Consider the following 10,387-nt stretch of genomic DNA (forward strand, 5'->3'; position numbering starts at 1 on the left):
TCCTTAATAAATATCAAGGATGGCCGCACGGCAAATTTATAGTTTTAGGCTTACGCAGGAATTTAATTACGAAACATTTCACCGCAGAAATTATTATAATGTGCGCTTATGATACGACGATTGCAGTGCGCCGTTTCACGATGGACCGTGCGATATTTGTTTAATTCGTTTTGTGTCGACAACACGTAACCAAGTACCCAATAACCACGACAACAGAGACGTACCTATTAAAGGTATAATACAAGAGGAGCAAAACTCTAAGAAATATTTCATATCATAAATTCACTAAATAATATGATAATGTAAAAATTATTTATGTTTTAGTTAATAGCAATGTATTTTGTTAATTATTATTTTGTCATTTAAATACTATACTGGTGCGGTAGCATAATAATAATGTCAATTTTTTGTTACAGAAAATCGAACATCCATCGACCATCATCATCACACGTTATAAAAAAAACAACATTTAAATAAATGACGAATAATTGCAAAAAAAATAAAAAATATATACCAATAATAATATTGTTTTAAGTGGTCATAAATAATATTACGAAATCTATAATAAGTAGACACCTATTTATTGCACTACGTTTTATTATACTCGTTATCCCATTGTTAATGAATATTAATTTTACTTGTAAATATATTTAGGTCATTGTAAATAAATCCATACTAATTGTAGTTTAAACATTTTACATAGACGAGTACCTATTATGATAGTTAATAACATTAAAGTATCAATTATTTTATATTTATTAACAATTATTATTTAACCATTTTTAAAATATATTGACGTTTTAGTCTTACGAGTTAATTTATTTGTTTATTTAAAATCGGACTAAGCGATGGACTAGCTCAAATGATTTTTATGTAACGTTGCAACGTTTATTGTTTTGACTGAAATGTTTTTGACCCAATATAATATAAACCTTACTATATTGTACACATTTATATATATATACTGTCAGGTACTGTATATTTATTATGTTCTGCGATGCGTAATACGCGTGTATAGTTTTTTTTTTTTACAGCTACGGTAGCATGGTCCACGCCAGCAGTATATAGGCGCAGAATTAATTACAGGCAAGGCGCTAGTGGAAAGAGGCAGGAAGTGTCATATCCTATATAGGCAGCAAATGCCGGATATCCGGTTCATCTAGTGAAATCCCCTAGTTGCTGTATATACGCTGACAATGTGTATACGAGTAGTATTACATTATATGCGCACGCTGTATGCGAGTGCACGTGTGTAATATATTATTTCCGATGCAGTAGTACAACAACAGCTTCGAAAACAGTTTCGCATATAACTAAACTGCAAATCCTATAGCAGTATAGCAGTCTTTTCAAAAATGATTACAAATTAATTGCAAATACCATATTATAATATTATTATTTTTATTCTTAATATCAGTCTTATTCGATTTTAATATTTAGTGATCTGCAAAAAATATCCGAGTCCTTTGAGAAAAATTAATAATTTTAAAAGTTCGAAAAAAAAACAGAAATTAATATACTTAAAAGTTAAAACATTATATATTTATTATAGATGTGCAAAATAGTATGTTTTGTGTTGAAGATATGGCATGCAAATTTATGCAAAATTTTACTGATTTCGTTCAACCGGAGATTATGTAATATGCAAACATCTTGATAAAGTTATATTTAGGCCACGCAAAAATAAAGTATTGCTCATATTTCATTATCATACTAAACTTAATGTTTCAGAATTTATAAACCATATTGCAGTCACCATTGCCAGCTAAACATAAAAAAGGTTTTCATTATAAATTAATTTTTTTAATGCAGTTTAGTATATTTCGTAAAATTATTAACTAGTATAGTTTATATAATAGGTATATATGCCGAATTCGTAAATAATAAATCAAAACATTTTTGCAGTTTGATTTATAAATGAATATTCGTTTTAGGTTACACATTATATGAAACAGACTAATAATTAAGAGTTAAGTATATCGAGTATTGTAATTATTGAAATAACAAAGTAAATTACTATATGCATAATATTATCTATAATTATTTTTCATTATTATTCATGTATAATATGTGTATAGAAGTATACACTATACATATAAAATAGTTGTTTATTTTAATGCTTATTGATTGATTGTTTTATTTTAATTTTAATTAAATTTATTCAGGTTTTATCTATAAAGTGCATAAAATATAAAGTAACCATTACACTACCATAATAAATAATAATAGTTAAATAATATATATTTTAAAAATAATAAATAACAAAAATATTTGACTACAATTTTTATGTACCTACTTGAATTTGGTTATTTATTTTTAATTGTTTGTTTAATTATTTTTTTTTAATTAGGTTTATTGGCTTCTCTGCAATGCATTACAATTAACGAGTAAAATCATTTGCTTTTAATGATTTGTTCCAATTGGAATGCTATATTCAATGTAAAATATATAATAATATAAACTACTATCTACCTTGAATAATTGTTAATTGTTATTCCGTCGGCCGGCTGTGCAAATATCTATAATAATTGTACTCTTAAGACGTTTAGTGTCTATTTAATTATAATTTAACTAAAATGAATCTATATAATAAATTTAAACACAATTTACTCATGTATAAACGTTAAAAATAATGAAAGTGAATAAAACAGTATTTATAGCTACCTATATGATATAATGTATACATATTAGTTGTATTCAAATCAAATTGTTCGCATCTCCCGTCAACAGTACAAAACAATTGTTGAACTAGACCGCTAAACAGATAATCGAATTTAGAAGTACCGTTAATAGTGTTGATACGTAACGTGAACAAAAATCATTAAAAAGGTATGGGTACATATATTATATTATTTCATCACTGCACTACATAACTGCTATAATGCATTAATATTAAATCAAATTGACATTTAAAATATTAATTTATGAAGAATGATCAAATTTCAATAATGACACATACTCGCATATTAAATATTATTATATTAAATGAACTGTTGGTAAATAGGTTATAGGTACTTATTCAAGCATGCTGGCAGAATAAAATTCCATTCGGCGCAAGATTAAATTCAGTGGTTAAATTAGTAAATATTTAGGTATACCTATACCAGCTATAGATATTAAGAATCTTTATTATTTTAACAAACAATCAGGAATATTTTATAAACTATAAAATATGCCATATTTGTATTATGCGTGATATTAAATAACATAATATACAGTTCATAAATTCCCAAGAATGGTAATGGTCCTCCACCATGCGAGAACCATTGAATTTGCTACCTATATTATATCCTGTATACAAATGAATAAAATTATAGTATATTTATTTCGTATAAACATACGTATAGGTAATAAATAATAACCAAAGGATACTGTTAAGTACCCACCTACTTATTTTCAGTAAAAAACTCGAATAACGTTTTTCGACATATTTATAATTATAATAATACTATAGGCAATAATACATAATAATAGTATTTACGCTTTACAATTTTATATTTCAAACGATGTCAAGTAAAATAAAGAAAGACAAGTCTTTTAGGATACGTGCGATAAATATAATATTTTAATATTTCTTCCACCTACCGTGGTCGTGTATGCCTATTCAAAAGGTTTTCCGCTTCGGTTATATACCTATCTATTATATTGCATGATGATATATATTCAAAAAACTATTAAGTCATTTGTTTACATTAAAATAACGGAGAAACTAATTTTTGTTTTAATACGTAATGTCTTGATTGTATAAAATGTTTTCAATTACATAATAAAAACTCTTCGCTGTATATAGATTAATAATAATAAATATAGTAGACCGTGTTATTAGAATAATAATTTATGCAGTTAAAAGAAAGGTAATACATGAATGTATATTAAAGATGGGTGGTCTAGCATATATTGTAACATAAATAATATAATATAAAATATATTATATACGTAAAGTACTATTTGCGTGTATAGATAAAACAGCGTATTCAGTCGCATAACAATTTTATAAATATGTTATGTTTTACTGGAAGTAAAAAATGAGTATGTTAAGTATATATTTATTAAAGTCAAGTATACCAGGAATGATTCTAATAACGAACGTTGAATGATACATCTAAATAGTTTTTTCATTAGCTTTGATAAAGTAAATATATAGTAAATTCATGAAAAGGATTTTTATTTTAATTCATATAATTAATGTGCCCCTTAAAAAAATAATTTCTTGCATAAATGATAATAATTATTTTAACCTAAATAATGTTAACTATACCTACTCTAATTTAAGGACAAAAACCACAAATGTATGATAAAGATATTACCCATACCAACTCATAAAAGTTATTTGTTTGTAGTTTGTATATATTTGGTACAAAATCGTAAATAATCGTGAAATAATACGAACATCAGAATATACATATATCATTACTAAGTAATGATAAATGTATATTACAAATGGTAATTTATTTAACTATTTTTTTTTTTTTGCTTCAGAAGCCATTGAACCCCTTGCTGCAATACACACTTCTTTCCGTCTTACTTTATCAACTACAATCTCCTTATAATTCTAAGTCCTAGCGTTCTTAGATCATTTAGCGCTTTATTAATCTACCGTTGCTTAGGTGTGCCTAAGGACCTCTTTCCGACAGTTTAGAACTTCTTTTGCCGTCGTGTTAGACTTGTTAGAGTGTAACAGTTAGATCTTAGTACGTGACCTAGCCAGCTTAGTCTCTTGGCTCTAATTATACTAATTTTATTTAGTTTTCCAAAGGCGTCACACATTTCCTTATTTGACCTATCTCATTACAGTACCGTACTCAGGATTTCTTTCCCGGGGGAGGGGGGCTTAAGTCCTAAAGCCCCCCCTGGATACGGCACTGTTTCATCATATGTTTGTATTAAATTATTTATCTTCGGTCCACATATTATTTTTTAGAGGAATTTTCTTTCTACTATTGCCAGTTCTCATAATCATATACATACATTATAATGAGTCTTCCTAGTCGAATTTTTGATTTCTTTGATAATAGCTTCTGTAAAATATTGATAATATAAATTAATTAATATTTACCAAAAATATTGTATTTATTATATTAACTATTAAGTATTACTAGTATTAGTATAATTAAAACCTACTAATACAATAATAACAATAATATAATTATTATTTTAAAATATTTATATTTTTTATTATAATAATATATAGTAGTTATACAATAGATTATTGTTATTAATTTTAAAGTCAATACCAACTTACTGTAGAATGGTATAAATAGGTTCATGGACTCATGGTATAATAATTAGGCATGTTACGTAAAATTAATTTAAATGTTTTGAAAACGTCAATGTGTATATTAGTATATTAAATACTACATATGTATAATATAGGTATTAGGTATACTATGTAAAAGTTTTAAGTAACCGCAATTAATATTTTTGAATTAAAACAACAATTTTGATAAAATGTCTTTTAAATTATTTTTTTTTTTTGGTTTATTATAAACTAGTGAACTAGGTATTTATGAGGATCGTTGAACCTATTCACTGTGCTAGCCTTATAAATATTTTGATTATTTTTAAGCTATTTATAGACATTATCAATTTTTTTTCTATTAATGTCTATAAAAATCTTTCAACAATATCGATTTACTTATTTAGTTGTAATTCAAAAACTAATTTCGGTATCTACTTGACATGCTCACCATATATTCTTTATTGGAATCATATAATACAATTTTCAAAATATTATTTAAAGACTTTTGAGCTATATTTAGACATTTAATATAAAAATAATGTTAATTCGATAAAAAACTTTTAAAATTTAATATTAGGTTCCTCGTAAGTTTTTCATATATCATTTAAAAAATATCAAACATTTATAGTTATAATAATTTTATAAGTGTTCAAAGTTATAATTTTGACAAAATTCCAAATCTAATAAAAGGTTCCTCAGAAGTTGTTATTGTTGGTATTGAAAAAAGTATTGAGTGCGTGAATTCATATAAGAATGTATCTATGTTAAAAAAAAGTAAAAAAGATTTCAATATAAATTAAATTAAAATTTTTATTATTCTGATATTTTTCCATTACTATAACAGTATGAAAATAATAGTATACTTGCCATTTATAAATCAAAAGTTGCAGATAACCTTTCCGCGATGTTAAATATACCTGGTTATATTTTAAATTCAGAAATGCTCATTAGCAGCTGACAAAAATATAGAAGTCTGTACATGTTGAACTCCCGATTATAAAGTATATACATATTTTCATAAAGCGCATTATACGTAGATACATAATATTATATAGATTATATATTTATAGATATATACACGCATTTCGGGTGAATTCAGTCGAAAATGACATGGACGTTTTTATGGATCGGGTCAACAAAAAGGTCAATAAAAAGGATCCGATGAACGAAATCCCGGAAGTTCCGGTTGCATTGATGCTGGGCGGGTAAAAATCCTAGTTCCGGTCTGGCGGATGTAATGACTTGCGGTGGACGCACCAAAGCTTTATAGATGACACGGTCCACTGAAGAGAGGCGACAGTCTCTGTAGCAGCAGCAGCAGCAGCAGCAGTTTCCCGAAGCATTCACATACACATACACATACAAGGGCACGAGAAGATATCGCGGACGGGTGATGGTTTGTGTGCGGCGGTAGTCCGGTTAACTAGTATATACATATATGGTTGGGGAGGGGGGTTGCAATCGGATATAGAAAAGGACAAAATCTGGTAAAGAATCCTCTTTTTTCTCCCCCGGCTCTATATACACGTCCTTTCGAGTACGCACAAAAATGTACATATAAGGGAAATATAATCGATTTTCGTTCAGCTGTCTTATTTATTTTTTCAATATGCGTACCTAATAATATTGTATACAACGAGTCCGGCCACCGTGATACCGTCCCTTACTATTATTATTACATATATTATATTATGTTTTTTATATTTATATATAAAATATGTACGTACCTATTGGCACTAGACGAGCTGCGTGCGTGTGTGAGTGTGTACATAATATTAAATACGTACCTAAACGGCGTAGATTCGATGGCTATTGCGTATTTGGGCGTAAAATATTTCGAAAGACGTGTGTATAATATAATATTTCAATATTCGTGTACAATTTGTGCCGAAATTATGTGCGGTGTCAAGAAAAAAAAATAAAATTACCGTACGCACATTTTGTGGAATAATACGTATCTATTATATTATATTATATATATTATTTTACTTATATAGTAGCTCTACACACCTTCTGCTGCAGTGCGGTTGATTCGTTTGCTCGGTTGCGAACGCAATTCTTTGTTATTTTCGACGGAGCACAGAAAACCGTTCTTTTATTATACACCGACAAGTATATTATTATGCTCAATTTTTAAGATATTCAGCAGAGGGCAATGAGCGTTAACTAGTTTCAAAGTTGATTTGTTTTACTCTACTACTGTATATGTAATATAGTTACGTGTTTTGCAAGTATAACTGATGAAAACTGTGTGGGCTTAAATAATTTTTTTGTATTGTTTTGACCTATTTTGTAATAATTATTCAGTTGCCAATTATCTAAGTATATGTATAAACAATATGTTATCAATAATTTGTTCTAATATCATAATTAGGTATACTTACCTATACCAATGTACCTTATAATGTATAATATGTATTTTAAAATTTATTGTTATTATCATTTTAAATGAATTGTATTGTTTGTTGAATTTAAACAGTATAAGACTCGTAGTCTTCATTTTAATAAATTTAACTGAAATATAGTTCTAATTACTTTTTTACTAATAATTACCTTTAAAAATATAATGTAATACTATTAATAATACTATATATCTCATTTAATGTTTTTTATGTTACGGGTTATGTGAATAGTAACTATTTATGTTTATAAATGTATTATTTGTACTCGTCTAGGCCATGGCCCGCAGGTTACGTAGTCAACGGTAACGTTACTAACTATCACAATCGTGGCACCCTTTTTTCATTTGAAATTTTTACAAATTTAAAATAGTAATAATTTCAATTTTTTTTGGCGATTGTTGTATCCTAAATCTTAATGTATCCCCAAATTCAAAATTTCTGATAACTAAAATATTGTTAAGCGTACTTTAAGTTGGTTGGTTACCAGCGTGACGTCACATTAACATTTTTAAATAAGTATAATATTCATAATTAATATTATACAAGGCAGGGCATTAACGAGTTAAAAAGTTAAGTTACTTATAACTAATTTACTTAACGAGTTACTTTTTTTTCAAAGTAACTTTTAACGAGTTAAATAAATAAAAAAGTAACTTTTAACCTAACTTATATTTTTCTGTATTAACTTAAGAGGACGCCATACCCGCATGTGTTGTCTCTGTCTTACTAACGTACATCATCATAACACATTTTCGTTCAGCAGAATACATTTTGTGATGTTAGCTTTAATATTAGAGTAAATTTATCTATTATCAAATTTAAAGTTAAGAATATTATATAGTCAATGACAAATGATTTTATTGATATTATAATTTTAAAGTGAGTTATGAACATTTTAAAGTTGTAATATTTTACATAGCTATAATTCACTTTAAAATTATAATATCAATAAAATCATATGTCATTGACTATATAATATTCTTAGCTTTAAATTTGATAATAGGTAAATTTACTCTAATATTAAAACTAACATCACAAAATGTATTCTGCTGAACGAAAATTTGTTATGATGTACGTTACTGAGACAGAGACAACACATACGGGTATGGCGTCCTCTTAATGAGTTAAAATAATTAGTTAATTTTCTCAGCTTTAAATATTATTATAATATATTAAACTATTCTCAATAATATTTTCAAAATATTTAGATTAATTTTAAGTCATTACTTATTTATACTGTCAGTATAAACTCAAAAGCTAATAAGAATTTAGTCACTAAAATTATTTATAATATAAATATTTACCCTTATAATAATATAATAAATTAAATAAATGCAATGTTTTCGATGAATACTAATACACTTACCATATAACTAATAACTATAATAGTAATTTCAATTTACAGGTGACTCGCAATAATTTGAAGTTTGTGGGATTTATTAAAAACTTCAACCTACTGAAACTGAATACTGAGTGTTAAGATGAGGTTCAAAATATTGAGAGGGCAAACAACTTATTGGTGAGAATGTAATCTGTGTCTAAATTTCGGTTTTTACGATATTTTCATTTTTAAGCAAATTATTATGAGAATTTTTAAATTGAAATATTTTAAAAATATCATCATCTCTAACAATCTACCGAGGAGACTTCAAAGAAACTGGCTAAGTATTCTTGAATAATAATAATGCAAATATACTAAATTTATAACTCGCCTAAAAATTAAAATATCATAAAATACCGACACTTAAACACAGATAACATTCTTGCAAATAAATTTGTTAATAGTTTAAATTACTCAAATAATATATTATATATATATATATATATATATTTATTTATTACTGTTTAAGAATATTTTAAGTTTAAACATATTAAGTAGGTACCTCAGTACATGTTTTCGCAAGTCTTTTAAATTTTTACATATACAATATTTTTTAAACTGTTTTATATGATGTGATAATAAAATTGGTACTGATTATTAGTGAAAAATGACAATAATCGATAAAGGGTTAATAAGATAATTATATGTGTAAAAATTGGGTAATTAAGTAAACATTCTGTTATACAATTGCCAATTGGTATCAAGAGTACTAATAAGTAGATTATTGTATTGGATTTGTTAAATTTGAGCAAATTCAATGTTCATATTTCTGCCAATTACTTAGCATATTTTTTTTTACTATTGAATCTCGATAATATGAAAATGTCGGTAATTATAGAAGTAAAATGTTGGTCAAACATGAAGCCGCCTTAATATGTGACTATATTTAAAATTTAACCCACTCAAATTTTTTAAGTTTAAATTTGGACAAAATTACTTTTTTTAACTTAAACGATAGGTATATACATTATACAGTGATGATGAAAATTATTTTGTTATAATTTAAAAATATTATTCATTGGAACTGAAATGTATGATATAATGAATATCTAACCTAACCTATGCGCAATGAAATTTTTGATTTCTTATAAGCTAATATCTATTTTACTATATGAATCTTCTTTGCTGTCTAACGATACTTGTAGAAATATTAAATTAAATTTCGAGTTACATACACTTTTATAATATGATATTAATGTAAATTAATATCATAATGTTATTAATATAATATAACTATATTATAATTAATAATACATTACCCAAGAAATCAATCTACCTTAATATTAAAAGTAAAATAATTATAATAACTATATTAAAAAAATATATATATATATATCACGAAATATACATAGTGATATTATATTG

Source organism: Rhopalosiphum padi, chromosome 3 (assembly GCF_020882245.1).
Source record: "Rhopalosiphum padi isolate XX-2018 chromosome 3, ASM2088224v1, whole genome shotgun sequence".
Lineage (NCBI taxonomy): Eukaryota > Metazoa > Arthropoda > Insecta > Hemiptera > Aphididae > Rhopalosiphum > Rhopalosiphum padi.